Genomic DNA, 19,466 nt, shown 5'->3' on the forward strand with positions numbered 1-19,466 from the left:
TGAATAATGACGCTGTTGAACATATTTTCATTTGTTTATTGACCCTTCATAAATCTTCTGGGGGCAAATGTCTTTTTCACATTATTTGTCCATATTTAATTGAGTTGCTTTTATTATAAAATGATAAAAATTATTTATATGTTCTAGATATAAGTCCTTTATCAGAAATATATTTTGCAATTTTTTTTCTCCCAGGCTGTAAGTTATCTTTCCAGTTTCTTGAAAGCATTATTTGAAACACAAAAGGTTTTTATTTCATGAAGTCCAATTTATCAATCTTTAATGATCTGTGTTTGGGGCCATATTAAGAAATATTTCCCAACCTAAAGTCCCTAAGATTTATTCCTATGTTATCATCTAAGACTTTTACCATTTTTGCTGTTATATTTAAGTCTGGTATCTATTTTGAGTTTCTTTTTTATGTATGGTGTGAGGCAGGGGCCCAGATTTCTTTTTATACATGAGTATATCCAGTTGCCCCAGAACCGTAGGCTGAAGACTTCTATCATGATTAAAATGTCTGGGCCCCTTTGTCAAAAATCAATTGACCACAAAGCATCAGGTTTATTTCCAGACTCTCAATTTTATTTCATTGATCAATATCCTTATACTACTAACTGGTTTTCTGGATCATGATAAGTTTTGATGTTGAGGATTTTTAGTCTTCCAACTTTGTTCTTTTTTCTAAGATTATTTTAACTACTCTAGGTCCCTTGCATTTCCAAATGAATTTTAGGTTTAGCTTGCCAATTTCTTTTTTTTTTTTTTTTTTTTAAGGCAGTTGGATTGTATTGCATCTATAGATCAATGTGGGAACTGTTACCATCTTAACAATATTAAGTCTTGTGATCCATGAACATGGAATGTGTTTCTACTCGTTTAGATTTTTAATTTCTTTCAATGTTTCTATAGATTTCCATTTTTAAGTCTTGTGCTTTTTAAAAATTTTACCCTTAACTATTTTGTTCTTCTTGATGCCATTATTTATAACTGAAGTTATTTTCTTAATTTGACTTTCAAATTATTTACTTAGTGTATAATAATGAAATGTAAATATTCCCACCTCTTCTGTTTTCTGAACCTCTTTGTGAATGATTCTGTTAATGATTTCTAAATGTCTGGTGGAATTCACCAATGAATCCATCTGACCTTTTGCTTTTCTTTGTCAGAAGATCTTAAAGTTAAAGTCTCCGTTTGTTTTAGGTCTTCTGTGGTTCTTTATTCTTCCTGATTTCAGTAATCACGTCTTTCTGAGTTTCTGTACACTTCATCTAAGTCATCTACTTCGTTGGCCTGTAGTTGTTCATGGTATTCCTTTCATAATCCTTTTATTTCTCTAAGGTCAGTATGATGCCCCTAGTAAGTTCCTGGCTTTAGTTCCTTGGGGCTCCCTCCTGCTCCTCTCTCTCTCTCCCTCCCTCCCTGCGTTTCTCCCATCCTCCTTTCCTCTTTCTTCTTGTCAGTCCAGCTGAAGGTCTGTCAATTTGGTTGATCTTTTGAAAGAATCAGCTTTGGTTTCGTGGATTTTTCTCTGTGCTCTCCCTTATTCCCACTCTGATCTTTACTATTCCCCTATCCCCTACGTATTCCTCTTCTCAGGATGCTGTAACATCGGGCCACACATCGGGTGGCTTGAACAGCAAAAATGGATTTCTCACAGTTCTGGAGGCTGGAAGTCTATTTGGGTTCTCGTCAGAGCTCGTAGATGACGCCCTTCCTGTTAGGTCCTACCCGGCCTCTCCTTGGTACTCACTTGCAGGGAGAAAGTGAGCTGTCTGCTGTCTCTTCTTAAAAAGACACAATCCTGCTGAATTAGTGACCCCCACTCCAGGACCTCGTGGAACCACAATCACTTCCTTAGTGGCCCATCTCCAATCAGCCACGGGGGTTAGGGCTCCAGCCAAGAACTGAGGGGGCAGAAACATCCAGTCCACTCTGCCTTCCTCCAGCTCATTTTGGGGTTACTTTGCTTTTCTTTTTAAATATTCTGTGGTGGAAGGTTGGGTGATGGGTTGAAATCATCTTCTTCTTTGATACAGGCATTTACAGTGATAACTTTCCCATTAGTTTTGCCCATTTGTAGTCTAAAGAAAAAAAATTAAAAACCAAGAAGGAGGGTATCTTTTGTTTGCCCACATATTTACCATTCGGGGAGCTCCTCATTCCTTTGTGTATCACTTTTCATCTGGTGACATTTTCTTCTGGCTTGAGGAGTCCCTTTAATACACCTTGTCGTATCAGTCTGCCAGCAATAAATCCTCTCAGGTTTTTTTTTTTTTTTTCTTTTTCTTTTTGGTCTAAAAATGTCTTTCTCTTCAACTTTGAAGTATACATTTGCTGAATATAGAATTTTAGGTTGAATTTCTTTTCCTTTTATCAATTTAAAGAGTTTCATTGTCTTCTAGATTGTAGTCTTTTTGATGAGAAATCAGTGGTAATTCTTATTTTTGTCTTTTTTTTTTCTCTGCCTAATTGAAAGATTTCCTCTTTGCTGCTAGTTTTCAGCAATTTGATTATATTTCTCAGTATTCTTTTCTTTGTATTTCTTTTGTTTTGTGTTTAGGTTCACTAAGCATCTAGGATCTCTGACTTTATTGTTTTCATCAAATTTGGAAAAACCTTGACCATTATCTCTTCAAAATGTTTTTGCTCTGACAGCAAAGTCCGGGCTCCACTTGTATGTATGCTAGATCACTGAATATGGTTCCGCAGTTCATTAGGGCTCTTCCACCCCACGCCCCTCTTTGTTTTCTCTTTCTTTGAGTGATTTTGTTTGAGCAGTCATTATTGCTTCACGTTCAAGGGGCTGATCCTTTTCTTATACTGTGTCACACCTGCTATCAAGTCCATTGTGGCATCCAGATTCCAGGACCCCACAGTGTCATCTGACTCCTGGTGTTCATCCCCTGGTATAATCTCAGCCTGCTAACTGTGGGCACATTGGTGACTTGCTTCTAGCCATTAGGACATATCAAAGAAAACAAGATATCACTTTGGTAATTAGATTACAAAAAACTGTGACTTCTATCTTGCTAGCAAGCTCTGCGGTATTTTTGGCTGGCACACTAACAAGCTGCTATTTTGGAGAGGTCCATGTAACAGGGTAATGGAGGTGGCCTGTGGCTATTAGCCATCTAAGAACAAAGTCCTAGTCCAACATCTGGTAAGGAACCTTACAACAAACAAGAAAGCTCAGAAGCAGGTCCTCCTCATTTGGGCCTTTGGATGAGACCTCAGCTCTAGCTGACACCTTGATTCCAGCTTCGTGAAAGGCCCTGGTGAAGAAGCTGCTGCTGAGCCCTGCCTGGATTCTGACGTTCAAAAACTGAGATAAGGCGTGTGAATTCTTTCAGGCTGCTCTGTGTGTGGTGATTGGTTATATATCAATAGATAACAGATTTTATTGTTTTCCAGCTCTGAAATTCTAATTGGCCCTTACCGCACTTCTCACTTTGTTCATCTATTTCCTCTAAATAATTGAGCGTATTTATAGATTATATACTGAGGATATTTATATTGGCTGCTTTAAAGTCCTTGTCTTTGAATTTCATTTCTGTATTATTTAGGCTCCATTTCTACTGACTGATTTTTCTCCTGTATATAGGTCATATTTTCATGTTTCTTTCATGTTTAATAACTTTTTATTGAGTGCTGAGCATTGTGAATAATATATTGTTGAGTGTGGATTTTGTTATTTTACTTTAAAGGATGTTGAATTCTGTCTTGTCAGGCACGTTCCTTTCTGCAGACCGGCTTGCTCATTTTGAGGGTTGCTGGGGTGTTCCGACAGGGTGGGTCTAAAGCAGTTCTCACTCCAGGGAGAGTTTAGCCCTGTGATTGGGGGCTGATCCTTCTGGAGTCTCTACTAAGTACCCAGGTATTTATTAACATCTCTTCCCATAGGCTAGTCTGAACTCGAACATCTCACAGTCTGTGTGAGCTCTGAGAATGAGCTCCAGGGTTGTTCTTGACCAACCCTGTGGAGTTCCACCTAAGGCTTGTGCAGCTTAGTATCGAGCCACAGACTCCAGGGTCCCGCTTTCTCTGCTTACCTCTCCTCCTGATCCTCCCCGCAGTCTGCCCTGCCTGACCCCATTCTCCACCTCCTCAGCTCCCTGGCCTCCCCGCCCTGCCTGCCCACCCACGCCCACACTGCTGCATGGAAAGTGCCTCTGGCTGGAAAGCCAGCAGTGCCTGTCCCTGCTTGGGTCTCGCAGTGCTGCGCTGCCTGTTGCCCAGCCTCTGGCCCAGTTGCTCCATGGATCCTGTCAAGTGCTCCTGCTGCTTTGGGCGGGACTGCCTGTTCACTAGGGTTCCTGGACCACAGGTCTCTGGGCACTTGGGAGGTGCACAAGAGGGATGGGATTTGCAGGTGGCTCCCTCCTTGGGTTCTTAAGCTTGCTGCAGTGTCTCAGCTGGCTCCTGGTCTGCAGGGGAGGGGCAGGGGAAACCAGCATCAGAAGTGCTCGCCAGCTGCATCTGCCTCCGAGATCCCAGATCTTCATTAGTAGCTCTCATGACAACTGATCCATGTGCCTTCCCCGCAAACGACTTGTCTGCGCATGACCAGAATCCACCAGCAAGCCCTGCGGTCTACCACGGAGCAATGTGTTCCGCAGGGCGCAGGAGATCTGTCACACGCAGTAGTGAGACTTCTGAATGACAGGTTGGTCCGATGGTGGGTCTGAATATTTGAATTGGGGTGGTCCTAGGAAGTCCTGTGTGTTGCAGGCATCTGGCTAAGGGCCCTCGGTCCCCTGATAGAGGCCCAACCCCTTGGGGGTCTCCCATCTGGCGGACATGCAGACAATCACCCAGGAAGCTCCTGAAGAGTACAGAAGCCTGCCCCACCCAGACCTCCTGAGAGAGCCAGGCACCCTGCTACGACTCCAGCACAGCCAGGACCTGTCCTCTCCCATCTTACCAAGCCGAAGAACTCACAGATGTGAAAGCTAAGAGTGCACCGAAATGCCATTGCCCCTGAGCCACCCACAGGCGGTCCCAGGGGACGGGAGGGTGAGGGTGCTCAGAGAGGCCAGACTGAGCTCTCTGAGCCACTCCACAGGCAGGCGCTCTGGCCCACCTGCTGCTCCGTCCCTCCTCACGCCCTTCCACTCCACAGATGAGGAAACCATCACCCAGGGATGCAGCTCGGTGCCACCTGGCCGGGTGGAGGCCCCATGAGAACGTCCCACTACCCCCACCAGAGCACTGGGACGATCCTGCCAGAGGCTTCTAGTGACCCTTGGAGCCAAATCCAAACGCTGTGTCTCAGCTGAGCCCTGTGGCCCTGGCACCTGGCCTCTAGCCACACCTCACGCCACCCTCCCTGTGCACCGCTCTCCAGGCCCTGTTCCTCCTGTCAGTGTCCAGCTCAGGTGCTCCTGGCCTTCAGGTGACATGCTGTGCCATCCCCTGGGAGCCCGCCCGCCTGCTCTTCTTTGCCAGGGCCCTTCCCTTCAAGTCAGAGGCCGCATGTCCCCGCCTCCTCTAGACCTACTGGGCCTCTGGGCTGTGCCAGCACCTGGGCCTGAGCCCAGGTGTTGGGTGCTACCCTCAGCCTCCTCCCAGGCTCCCAGGGGCCTGCTGCTTAACTCCATCCTGTCTGTCCCCCACAAAGTCCACCCCAAAGTCCACTGAGTTGGGATTCCAGGGAGAGAGCATGTCTGGTGTGCGTGTCACTGAATCTCCAGTGCCTGACGAAGCCCTGACACAGAGTGGCCTCGGATGTCTCTTGAACGACAGACAGAGGAATTAAACCACTGGTCATCAACCCAGCAGTGATGGAAATCTTAGTCTCGCATCTCCTGAGGGTTAGGAGGGCAAAGCTTCAGGGTCACGGGCTTTGCCTGGGTGAACCCCATGGGGGCGCACCCAGCCAGGAGCCCACTGCCCCTGGTGTGCACTGGTTACCACCTGTCAGACAGCCTCATACGAGGCCAGGCCCAGACTGCCTACAGCTGGAACCAACTCATGCGCCCTACTGGGCGACCCCCTTGGGCAGGCCTGTTCTCCTGCCCTGCTGCTGGATCTGCCAGAGCCATGCAGAAGTCTGGATTTGCCAGTTTCCCCGTGGAAACAGCTGGGAGCAGGGCTCCTCCAGCCATGGGCAGAGGCTTTCATGTTTAAGCTGGAAGCAGGAGCCAAGCGCCATCAAGGGAGAAGAGCTCAATTTCCCTACATCATGCTGTTCTCCTGGGTGCCCTTCAAACCTCTAACTAAACCATCAAGCAGGACCTGCCCTTTCCACTGCAGCGCATCCTAAGTTTCTGATTATAAGTCAGAGCCTGACTCGGGGCTGGGAGCAGATCACAATGGAGTCTAAATCACAGCGTGCTTAAGAGCAGTTGAGGCCTCTAGCCTCCTTGCCCGCCGACTGCAGTCCCAGCAGATGACAGGCCACATTCACAGCAGTAGTTGGCAACAAGAAAGTAAAAATTAAAAATTAGGGAAAAAGGCAAAGCCTATTTTAATATATATTTTGTTTAGCCAATATGTTTAAAGTGTTATTTCAACATGTAATAAAAGCATTCATGGGTTAGATATTATTATCATTTTTTTAACATTAAGTTTTGGTGACAGAGTGTGAATTCTACACTTACAACATGCCACAATTGTGCTTGGTAGCAGCATTTGGTTCCTGGCTACTGGTTTACGGGGCACAGGAAAAGCCCAGCAGCTGATTGTGACCCTTGGGTCAGGGACACTGCATACCTCACCACGCAGCCTGCCTGAGAAAAGCCAGAAAAGAGGCCTGGGAGACCCTGCCTCCTTCCTTGAAGCCCCCTCCCCAGCTCGGAGGTACCGGAGTCAGCATTGGAAGGGGGCCTGCAGCTCTGGGCTATGGATTAATTCACTCGTATTTATTTGACTTTTTATAAACAAAAGGTGAATGTGAGACATTCCATTCATCATGAGGAAAGGGCAGCTCTCCTAAGGGGATCCGTCTGACGCTCTTTCTGTAAATAAATAACAAGGTGACTGCAGGAAAGGAAAACCAGACTGAACTGAAATCTGGGATTCTTTCCCCCTTTTCCAACCATAAGCCAAAATATTGCTAAGGCTTTTTATAAACAAAGATAATGAGTTGTATAATTTATGTAAATTAACTAATGCTGCTGCATTTTCTAGAAGTAACATAAACTGCATTATTTATTTGATGTGCTTTTTGGAGTAAAAAATAATTATAATTGGATATTATACCTAACAGGTTTCTCCCATTGTTTTCTTATTAGTGCTTGTGGTTTGGAATATCAAGCACAGAATCGCTGAGTGTGCGACACCAGGGTGGCCTTCATTTTGCACGCTTGAAAATGAGGATGATCTTTTTAAAAGACAGGGGTCTGAGCAGGGCCCTTCCCCACACCTTCTGCACCTGAGGGACACTGCATGTGCAAGCATGATGGACAGGGCCCAGCTGGTAGGCGTGGTCCTGGTGTGGGGCCCAGGTGGCAGGCAGCTGTGGGACATACTGCCATCATTTTTACTCCATCTTCCTGTCCTCACCACTCAAGGCAGGACCTGTGGCACAGCAGCGCTGGCCTTGCAGGTGATTGCTGTAAAGGGTACCCTGGGCCCCACTCACCAACCAAGTCTGAGCCCCAAGGGGACTTGTCTGCAGGCGGGTGCTCAGCTCATCTACGCCATCTGCAGTGAAGGCCCAGTCCTTCCGGGACCCTCCTGGAAGACAGCTAGAGCTGCCGAGGAAGGGTGCCAGGCTGGGTCCCCAGCTCCTCTGCTCCTGGCTCCCAGCATCAACCCACACTTCCCCTTGCCTCTCAATCCAGAAATGAGCAACGCATAATCACACACTGAAATTCTTAATATTACCATATTAGCAGCATTAAAAATGCAAGGAAGGATAATTAAGCAAAATAAATTAAACAAGGATCTTGAAATACATAGTCTTGGAAACACTTCGGCTGCCTAAATGCTCACTGACATCTGTTGGCCTCCATCGCGCCTGCTCCCCTTCCTCACAGCCGAAGCACGGAATGCACTCAAACATCAGATGCAAATAAATTCTGATTCACAACCTTGTTTATGCAGCAAAAGATGGCCCTGGTGTGGAAGAAGGAACTCCACCGAAAACCTACCCATCTCCGGAGGAAAATCTTGTTGGGAAACAGAGGTGGGGCTGGGCCTCTGCTGCCCTGGCCCCTCCACCCAAAGGAATGAGGCTCATTCACTCCAGACCAGGGGTAAGGAGAAAACAAACACAAACATCTCACACCAAAAAGGAATGGAGGGTAATTTACTGAATTTATTTCATCTCATCTCCCTTAATCATGTAAAAACAAAACCCAAAAATGTTCTACATTCTGGTTTGTGTCCAACACAATGTGCAAACTAATTGAGTGTAAAAAGCGTGGCTCTGCATTATATCAGTTAAAGTAAGTGTAACAATTGCTCTTCCTACCCCCGAGCTCTGTTTCATTTCTGTTTTTGTTATAATTCAGTCCATTCACAATATGTCATTGCAAACACTATTTGCAAAAGAAAGTATAAAAAACAGATTCTTTATTTCTTAGTGCATTTATTTTCATTTCCCTTCTCAGCCTCTCCACATTTATACCGTGCTTCCATCTGGAGGGCTTAAAAAAAGTTATAGACGAAGTTGCTATACATAATGAAGCGCCCGCTCATCTGGTATTTAGCCTGAGAATTTTATTGCCAGGTGTTGTGAAAGGGAAAAAAAATACGGCCAAAATCCTGTGTTGCATCTCATTTCCAAACATTTCATATTGTGTCTGAAAGTATTCATTAATTTGAGAGAGAAGATGCTTCAATGCGGTTACTTAATCGCCTTCCAGGAAAAGGCAAATGTGACCAGTCCCGCGGTGGAACGAAGCTGCTGGCACCGGCACCCGGTGACACAGACCTCTGCTCCACCCTCCCAGGGCACCGCAGCTTAACTGTGCCCCCTCCAGATGTGCCAGAGCTGCAGGTGAGCCCTACTGGGTGAGGTGCTGGGGAGAAGGAGAGCAGGAGGCAAGGGGCAGGGAGATGAACGGGTGCTGCCCTCCACTCGAAGGGGAGGGGAAACGGAGGGATTTGATGAGAACAGAACCCCGGGGCGGAGAGGCAGCCCTGCTGGCTGCGAAGAGACTGAGGGAGCCTCATTATGCCCACCTTTAGGGGGAGGCTGTAATTTCAGACTCTTTCAACTATTTCACAGCAATTAAAGAATTAAAGGTCAGCAGCGAAACTCGCTTCCTTGTGGACTGATTAGCGTGTGGAAAGTCAAGCAGATTCTGCTGGTAAGAAATAACCGCCAAAGAGCTCAGGGTGTGCTCTTTGGGGAAACTGCACTGACACGGTGTTAGACTGAAGACTGGGCCCAATTCTGCACATAAAAGCACCTGACAAGAGGGGGGGGCAAGCAGGCACAGTATGGGCCAGAGCACTGCACCGTGGAGAAGGCCTGGGTAGCTTGTGGGTGCAAGGAATCCTGGGGAGGTGGGCGGGGTGTGGAAGTCCCCAGCTCTGCTTCCCGCCATGTCCTGTGGGAAAGACTGCAGCCCGCACCGTCCGCCTACAGCTTGGGAAAGAGAAGGAAGTCGTGGAGTACTTGGAAGCCCAAACTGTCCAGGTGAACACCTTTGAAATGTCACTGTGAGGCATGCCTCACGGCACCTGCCACTGAATGTCCCCCTGGGAGTGCCATCTGTCCTCAGGTGCTGGGCTACATGGCCACAGAGCCACAAGGCACTGTCCACTTCCACCTGGCTCATGGGATCTGTGAATGAGAGTGGCCCCAGAGCCCGGGAAGCCCAGCGTCTGACTTGCCATCCTCAGCCCTTACCCACTTGAAGAGCTCCACTGCCCTTGGCCTCAGTGAGCATTGGTTCAGGGCAATCCTGCCCCAGGAACTGGCTGCCTAACACTCACTCACAGTGAGCCCCAAGAAGTTAAATCTTATGTGACATTTTAACAAAAGGGCCAGGGTGAATACACTACCCTGGTTTCAATGAGCATCTCCAGTGTGAAGACAGAGACCTCAGCAGAGCTTTTCAGCATGGGGGATGGGGAGCGCGGAGATTGAAGAACTATGAATGAACATACCAAGGAAGGCGTGAAGAGGTCATCCACGAGTGAGGACGCAAGCTGCCAGAGGGAGGGGAGGCCCACGCCAGTTGCTGTGGGATTTCTGCTTGCAGAAGGTGCAGCATGAGGGCTCTGCACAGAGAAGGGACTGTCCACATGAGCCTTCCCTTCAGGGGGCTCCTCCAGAGGCCTGTCCCAAATCTAATAACATTTCCACGGCCTCCTTCTGAAATGGCAAGCCCAATCTTTGGGTTCCTTCTCACACTACAGACGAGTGAATCATTAAACTGCAAACCAACAGAGGATCCGTCTATCACACACCATCTAGAATATTTAATAAAATGAGTTCTAAATAATCAATTCGTGAAGAGTCAGCATTTCTTGTGCTTTTGTAATAAATGTCTGCCTCTTGCATCCATCAAAAAGCTGTACGTAAATCGTGGCGGCAAGGATGAAAGGGAGCCCCTGCAGTTCCTCGTACTGTCATGTAGGCACTTAAACATGGACAAATAACACCTGCACCTCCCACAGCCACGATCCGAGGGGACTTAGCCACGTCCAAGTGGCTGGGTAACTTTCAGCACTTCAAGCCTAGAGAGCAGGCAGGTCACCTTTCCCCCTCAGTGACATCCTAGACCTTCAAGCCCCCCAGCCCTGGGTCTCATGAGACCACACACTGTTGGCTCAACTGCCCCCTGGACAGAGTGCATCACGGAGGCTGGCCGGGTGCTTCCATGATGCCGTGTGGCACCGCCCCCACTTCCAGGAGAGACAGGACATTTCCAACTACCACCCCAACCACTCTTTGCAAAAGACTTTTTCAGACTGAGGACCACTTGGAGTGAAGCCAATAAGTCTATGCCGTGTGGACATTTTGCCACTAAAAATAAAGGAAAAGAAGAAACCCCTCCCAGGTATATTGTGAATAAAAGAGTTAACTCAGCGGAAATACGAGCTGAGCGTCCCACTGTGAACCTGAGTGCTAGGACACTCTGGTGCCAGACTGAGATCCTTCCTGTGGAAGGCCTTGATGACGCCCCACAAGCCCTCCCAGCTCCCAAAGCACCCCTCCTTCCAGAAACTGCTGCCATAACCTAAAACAGGGATGAACAAACTACTTCCCTGGTCCAAATGTGGCCCACAGCCTGCCTTTGTAAATAATAAAGTTTTATTGGAACACATCCATTCCTTGACTCTCTTCAGTGGCTGCTTTCATATCACAGTGGCAGAACTGAGTTGTTGCCAACAGACCATCCAGTCACCAGTCAGAAATACCTACTGTTTGGCCCTTTTCAGAAAAAGTCCATTTATTCAAAATTCACTCATTCATTCAAAAATATTTAATGAGCACCAAATGTGAACCAAGTACCACACCAAGCACTAGTCTTGGCAGTGAAGGGACAGTCAGGGTCCTATCCAGAGCAGCTAAGAGTACACAGACAGGGATATTTCCCTGGACAACGGAAGGTCGGGGGACTGTCCAGTCGTTTCTAGTTGGTGTGTTCTGCTTTTGGGAACCTGCTATTCTCCACCCACCATGGCTAAGGGCAGAATGAGGAATGACAGGCTCAAGCCATTTAACCAGGGATTAAGCCATATAATCAGGAATTAAATACTAACCTTTGAAATTTTCCTTTAGGTGTTTTTCATAAAATAAGATAAACAAAATTTAGCCTGGAAGGTGGTTAGACACCCCTTGCCCCCAGGCGGGACCCTACCAGTGGCAAGAGAATGACATGAGTCAGTACTTCCAAATGCAGGCGCACATGGTCCTGCCTAATTCAAAGATTAGGCTGGCAGGGACCCAGACGGAGGGGCAAGCTGCGGTCCAACAGGCCCCTGGGAGAATCTGATCCTGCTGACCCTGTGCGCCAAGGAGCATATGGCCGCTGCCTTTCTGTGCCTTCTGTAGTGTTGCAGGAGCGGGACACCAGCCTTACGTAACAGGAAGCAGGGCGTTCCCTGAGACACGCAGCCTTCCCTGAGCGGGAATTAAGAAATGTAAAGAGGAGACGGAAGGTCCTTTTGCCCATCCAAGCTCAAGGAGCAAGAGGTGTTCCTTCATGAAATTCTCGCTGTCTACAACAGTTCTACCCTGGCATCAGGGGAGGGCAGACATGGGAAGCTTCCTGCCAGAAACCCAAACCACCCAGAGCAGAAAACCTGAGACCGAGGCACTGGCTCCCAAAGCAGCCTGGCTAGAGCACTGTGGCTGGCTGTCCCCTCTTTAATTTGCTCAGCCACATTCTCTGCTCCACTCCCATGGGTAGCCAAAGCTCTTATCTGCTCCTCTACCTCCGTGGACGGGGGTGGGGGGGGCAGTGTGGGAACCACCCAGACTGAGTGATGTGGCCTAATTAGCTTGCACACCCTTCCCCTTCCCTCTGCTGGTGACTAACCCATGTCAACTCAAGTGCATCCAGTGTGACTCCCCTGGAGCCAGTCCGGAGATTTGTATCAAAGCAGCGTAGGTGCCTCACAGGCACATGCCACAGTGGCGGGTGGCAGGAGAGAATTTCCCTAGCAATACAGGGGACTGAAAGATAGAGAAGATCGATATTTTACGACTCAGTCAAGCGAAGGCCAGAGATATTCTTTACCCAGCATGCACAACCCCATCTGGTCATTTACCAAGGGGAAGAACATATATCATGGCTTTAAAATGCACACCTGCTCTGGCTGAGGTCAGAAATGCACGTGGGGTGCCGACAGTGCCCCTACCCAAGCCTGCTGCAGGTCGGGGTCCAGCAGAGTGGCCTTGGCCAGTCTGACCATGGCCTTCAAGGACCTAAGTCATCACTGGACATGATAACATTTCCATCTGGGCCCTTGTGGGCCAGACTGCAATGATGGCAAGGGCCGCTAGGGTGACTGAGCCCAAGTGAGCCCTTGGGCAGGCATCCCAGGCTCCACCTCGGCCAGGGGGCTCCAGCTCACTCAGGCGCTCAAGTCCAGTTTAAAAAGGATGGTACAAAATATGTCCCCATTGTCGTCTACCAGGGACAGGGGGAAGGCGGAGTCCTGCCTCCTTCGGGGTCCCTGGCATGTCTTCCTTACAAGCTCCTCTCCCAGCAGGCTGGCAGGAGCTACACTCTGAAGCTACACCCAGACCTGTGCTTGGGTCCCGTGCCTTGGTATTTGAGAGGCACCCGGGACTCATTTTTCAGAGGGAGCAAAAGGGCCCCACCTTGGCAGCACATGGGTCCACTGACAGTGGCCCGAGTCCTCCCTGACACTGAGATAAGCCTGTGCACTCCTCAGGTCTTCCTGAGACCAGCACCAGCGCACACAAGTCTCTGCCTGCAGGACTCAAGGGAGACTGCTCTCGTGGCAGAGGGTCGTTCAGACAAACAGGGGCACTGTCCAGGGCAGGTGTGTCCCAAGTACAGCATGGCACATACTTACACTAAGCAATATTCTCTGCTTATCTGAAACTGTCACTTAACAGGGCATCTTGTAGCCTGACCCTCTTCTCCCCACCCCCCCACCCCCGTCCCCTTCCCCGTTGCCCCACAGACACACAGCACACCTGTGCTCCTCCATGGGGACGAAGCACACACAGTCACTGCCACAGCAAGCCTGACCTGGAAGTGTGACCCCTGCAGCTTCAGGACAGTGGAACAGGAAGTTCTTGCCAGAAGCCAGCAGCTCTGTCACCCCAAGCAAAGCTCACGTGGGAATATAAAAGTCCCCAAAGGACTGGTATCAAATCACAGCTAAGCGTGGCAGTGAGTTATGCAGGATGTCCAGGGTTGGGGACCAGCTCCTGAGGACGAAAGGGCACAGCCAGGGGCGGCTGGGTCTCATCGCAGTCCCTGGATAGAATGCGGACGGGCGGGCGCGGCACGAGCAGATGTCTTACGGGTTGCCATCCATGCTGGCACTGCAGGGTTGCCCTCTGGCATGGCGTGGGCTCACTCTTTACTGGAAGAGACCTTAGGAGCCATGGGATTCAAGGCTGTTTTGCCTTCTGAGTGGGGATGTGAATGACTTAATTCATGGGCCCATTTAGAACCTGAGGGATAACTCACTGCCTTAATTTTCTAATTAAAATATCTCTAGACGTTTGAAAATGTAGAACTTTTAAGATGAGGCTAGCCCACCTGATCCGGGTACTGTCAGTGCTGAGTGGGACAATGGACATAAAAGGACACGCAAGACAGGTGTCGGTGAAGTCCGTACTCAGTGCCGTCCTCGCTGCTGCTGTCACCTGGCTGTTGCGAGCCAAGAGGGGCCTTGAGAGGGTGCCACTGGCTGGCCATGCCGCCTCCAAGTGCCTGTGTTGGAGGCTAAGCCCAGTGGCACGGCTGGGGAGGTGGGACCTTTAGGTGATGGGCTCATGAGGTCACCTGGGATTAGTGTCCATATGAAGGAGCCGCAGAGGCTGGTCGTCCCCCCCCCCCCCCCCCCCCCCCCCCCCCCCCCCCCGGCGCTGTGTTCCTCTGAAGCACATTCTCAGACTGACAGTCCCTCCCACCCCCAGGGCTGTGAGAAGAATGTGTGTTGTGGACCCCGGTGACACGGGCAAACTACGAGAGCACCCGCCAGGCCTGGTTCACTCGCCAGGCCTGGTGAACAGCACGGAATGTGGCCAGAAAGGGCCACTTTGTCACCTGGAAACATGGCTAGCTTAAAGCCATTTATTAACTAAAATTTTAAAATATGAATGGGTGGGGACATGTCACCAGGGATGCTCAGTAATAGGAAGTTAGAGGAAAGATTATGGATTTGAACTCCTGATTGAATCCTACCAAAGCACATCCAGGTAACAGGAAATTTTTAACTTGTTAGCATATTAGCAGAAAGCTACACAAAAATTAGGATGACCAAAAGCCAGCGGAGACATGGGGGATGCTCCGAGGGTCCACTGGACAGATGGGCTCCTCCACTGGAGAAGTCAGAAGACAAGGACACCTAACGACCACACTCAAGTCAGGCAGGAGAGGACCTGGGCCTGGTAGCCAGTGGGAGTAAGGTGTGGGTGGTGACTGACGTGCGGCGTAGGTGAGGTGCAGGTGGTGACCATGGGGCTCTCGGAGGTTCTGCAGACCTCACTGCTCAGAGCAAGGCTCTGGGTCCCAGAGCAGAGCCTGCCCTCACGGAAGGGGAAGAGCAAGGCTCTGGGATACTCTAACACCTTCTTTAGTGAGCTGTCATTTTAACAACTGCCAAGTTCCCGTAGGTTTTCAGGGTGACACTGTTTTATCTTCTTCTATTCAGCCCGCTCTGCGCAGCTTACCTACTACCTCCACACTGGATCCAGACTTTCTCAACCTGGAAGATACCAACCAAATATTCAACCTGTCTACTGCACGGATGCACTGAGGTCCCGTCAGAGTGAGCTCTTTCATCACAAGGTACAGATGCAGTGCTACCCTCATCTAGGGGAGGAAACAGCTGCCTTGGCTGGAGGAAATTGGAGCAGGACCCTGGAAGAGCCGGAAGTCACGAGGTTAAGGCATCTGGACCTTGACATGGGGAGAAACAATGAGGCTCATGGTGAGCCCCAGGGACGCAAGGGAGACAAACCAGCCATGGACAGATACCTAGTCCTTTGCAAAAAGTAAAAATGGTATCTCCACGTGAAAAGCACATTGGCATGCAGGCCCTGGCCCCAAGAGCCTCTGCACTCAGTGGTTTCATCAGCCAATCTACCTCCTCCTTATCTGTTCACTGCTGTTTACCAAACTTGATTTGGGCACCATACATGTTTGTGGCTGGCTATTTAAAACATTTCCCATCAGCTACAAGCAAGATGCCTATTTATCTTATGGCTGCAAGCAGAGCTGAAATGATCTGGCATCGCCATGAGGCGGACAGTTATTTCATGCCCTGTTAATTCCTAATGCAGTAACTACAATATCATTCCTACTTTTAAAAAGAGGTGCTTTTTTTGTTGTTAATATGTGGCCTAAGTGCCCAAATAAAGAACACCATCCTAATGAGCCCGAGTCCCCAAACCTAACCTTGCTACCCTGCTGCTGCACTAATGCCGGGCGTCCAGTGAGGAGGCAGTCGGTGGAGAGGAAGAAGCAAACCCTCCTTCATTTTAGGCTGCACAGACAGGTCAGCAAGACTCAACCTTCTCTTAACGTCTGAGAGTTAGTCAGAATGATGGCCCCGGCCAGGGCGTTCCTTCCATGGCAGAACTGGCCAGGTGGTAGAAGGTAGGTCTTGGACAGGCTCCCACAGTATCGATCCCAGGACCACCCACAGGCAGGCCCCAAAGGAAGGCTGCCCGCAGCAAGGCACACCTGGACAGCAGAGCAGAGAAGACCCCAACCCAGGAGACAGATATCTAGCCGGCAGAGGGCTGGGAGAAACACTGACACTGTCACTATTCTGGCCACCTGTGGCTTAAAGTCACATGAGCTATTCCTCATAGACTGTCATTGCCCACTGATATCTCCCATCTCTGCCCTGTCACCTGGATGGCCCCTGCGTGTCTGTCATGTCTTCAGGTCAAGCCTGCCTCGGGTGCCCCCCTACGGACTTCACAGGTGCCTCCCAGCACAGCCTCCGAACCCTGAATTCAAGAGCACACTGGGCTTTCTGTCTCCCCATGAGATCGGGGATCCTGTACTCTCCGTCCCTGTCACAATGCTGGTGGGTAGAAGGCCTCCAGCGACTGGCTGATGAATGGAGGGTTTGTGCCAAATAAATGAGGGCCGACTGGGCCTGAAAATCAACCCATATCACCCAGGTGCCGGAAGCCTCTGGTCTAAGGGCAGAGCATGAGCTTCAGAGCCAGGCGGACCCAGGGCCAGTCCCAGCTCTGCCACTGACTTGTGGCATAATGTGGTGGAGAGAAGTCCTCTCTGAGTCTCAATTTCTTATCTATAAAATGGTATAATAATATGTACTTTGCATGGACTTTTTACAATACAAGGATGGATGAGATGGTATGCCTTGTACCCGGCCTGTGACTGTCCCTGTGTAAGCCCATGCCCATGACTGTCCCCAAGGGTGGTGGATCCTGTCTGTTGTGGGGACCCAGTAGGAGTGGGGAGCCAAGAGCTGTCTGGCTTCTGAGATACCTGGCACTCTGAGGAGGGAGGGGTGAACACCAGACAGGGCAGTGGGGCCAGCATCTGGGGCAGAGAAAAGTACAGGGAGCCTGGAGGGACTTCCCGTGATCAGCCTCCCCCCAGCTGACCTCACCCGGCACAGACACCTGCCGTGCTGGTCCCCTAAGGCACGACAGTGCTTCAGAGAAGCTCTTTGCTCTCAGGGGGCCTGCCTACCTCCACTGTCCCTCCCCTGATGGCTCCAGGTGGACAGCAGGGATCTGCAGGGGGCGAGGCCCACTTCAGACCTGCTAAGATTTCATCTCATGGAGCTGTCATCGCAGCCACTTTTTGTCCTCCCTGCCAACCTTTGTCATCCCGGAACCTTATCGAGCTAGCTTCTCCTCGGCGCACAGACACAGCGAGTAATCATGGCCCTAACAGCTCGTCAGCTTCAAACGCGCTGCCCCCATCCTGTGCCTGACGGAGAAAATCAATGTGGAGCCGGCCTCTGAGAACAAAGGAAGCTGACGCAGAGCCCAGGCAGGGCTGGAGGTCCTCCTGGCCTGGGGAAGGCTTAGGCGGTGATGTGGTAAATGACAGATCTAAATATCTTCATCACGCCCTTGAACTGAGGAAACTGCGTGGGTGGTAGGCACCCCAGCTCCAGACCCTATGCCAGACCCAAGGCAGGCGGAGGCATCTCTGCCTGATGGTGGAGGTACTGGTTAGTACTAGTTACTGCCTGATTGAATCCACTGAGGAAGGAAATGGGGTCCCAACTGGGAGGGACCCTCCTCCTGTGAGGCGCCAAGCCCATGTCTCTCCCCGTTGTAATTTCTCAGATGGAAAATGCTGCCCGCTGGCCTCTGCGACTCTGGACAGAGGAGAGCTACTCAGGAGCACTGCCGGTCAAGGCTGATCACCTGGAAGTCCTTCTCCAGGGATGTTTGAAGACCCACACCCACCTACAGCATTCACTGCAGAACCTCCCACTAGCAAAAGAAGGTGCCCATCCCCCACCAATAACTGAGAAAAACTCAGATTCACATTGGACAGGGTACCATCTTTCATCCATTAGTGTGAAAGAGGGTGAGGGGAAAATAGTCCTTCCCAGTGCCGGTGGGCATGTAATTAGTACAGTCACTTAGGAGCAATTTGGCTCTCTCCAGCAAAACAGAAAACCCCCGTACCTCACAACCCAGCAATCCCTGAACCCAGCTACGGGTGAGCACCGGAGACATGCGCATGAGTGTCCATGGAACGTTGCGTGTGATATTGAAGATCTGGGAGGCATTTAAAAGCCCACAATAGGGGACAGCTCAAGGATTCACCCTTTGCGATGCCACAGAGCCATTAAATAGGATGAAAGGGCTGCAGCTCAGCCCACACTTTCTAGGGAAAGGTGAGCGACACAGTGTCATGAGAGCGACACAGATGCAGGCCCTCCACCCACTCCAGGAGCTCACTGCCCTCCCGCCTCTCCCAGAAGCATCTCTGGTCACTGCAGCCCACCCCAGATTCCCAGAACACTGATCCTAGAATCTCTGCACTTATCAGCACTGTGAGTGGCCTTTGTGTTCCGACATGGCTGTGTCCTTGAACTGACCATGAGGACAGAGATCAGGGCTTCTGATTTTTCCACAGACAACACACAGTCTTGACAAAGTAGGTGCATGGTGGGTATTTGTTGGTGGCCCAATGAGACAATTCCCTGAGCTTGGAGGAAAGGCAGCCTCACATGTGGCCATAGGTGGCCTGGAGACAAAGCTCCTGTGTCACTTGCCAAGGCCTCTCCCAAACCCACTGCCTGCATGGCCACTCCTGGTTCCCTTCCTCCTCGTTGTGCGGGGCACGCTGCAGTCGGTGAGTGTGAGACCACAAATAACTCCAAACGTAAATATGGCCTAAAAATAGCCATAAATCATTGTGATTCCATCCGGTGACAATTCTAATTTATAACACTAGGGAGGAAAATGAACACTGTGGCTTTTTCCCTGGGCTGCCAAGGAGGAGGTCCACCTGCTGTTACTTACACCTAGAAGCTCCTGATTTACGTATTACTAAAGATGAAATATGCAGAGGCCTCCGGGCACAGGGCTGTTCGCCTGGTTTTGTGTGGATTCTGCAGGCCTGTGGGTCCCCACGTGAGCAGACCCTCCCTCCTGGGCCCGCTTTCCCTCACTTTCTACCTGCTCTTCCATGGTGGGAGATCCGGGTCCTCCCTGAAGACCAAATCCCCCTCCCTCTGCCCCCTGCAACAATGGCTACTATCTCTGTACAGTCACCAGTCACAGTCCTAGAGGAGGGTCTGGAGAGCATGTTTGGGTAATCTGCATTTTAATGTTCCATGCAGTCAATTAAATCATGCTGTGCAGACACCAAGCACAGGAGAGTTCAGGGAGCTGGGAT

General features: G+C 50.0%; 1 protein-coding gene across 1 annotated transcript in view; it reads right to left on the reverse strand.

Moving 5' to 3' along the window:
• The window catches only part of Camta1 (calmodulin binding transcription activator 1), a 762,517-nt gene that overhangs the window by 361,836 nt on the left and 381,215 nt on the right, over positions 1-19,466 (reverse strand). The window lies entirely within an intron of this gene.

This window comes from Callospermophilus lateralis, chromosome 7 (genome assembly GCF_048772815.1).
Source record: "Callospermophilus lateralis isolate mCalLat2 chromosome 7, mCalLat2.hap1, whole genome shotgun sequence".
In the NCBI taxonomy this organism is placed as follows: Eukaryota; Metazoa; Chordata; class Mammalia; order Rodentia; family Sciuridae; genus Callospermophilus; species Callospermophilus lateralis.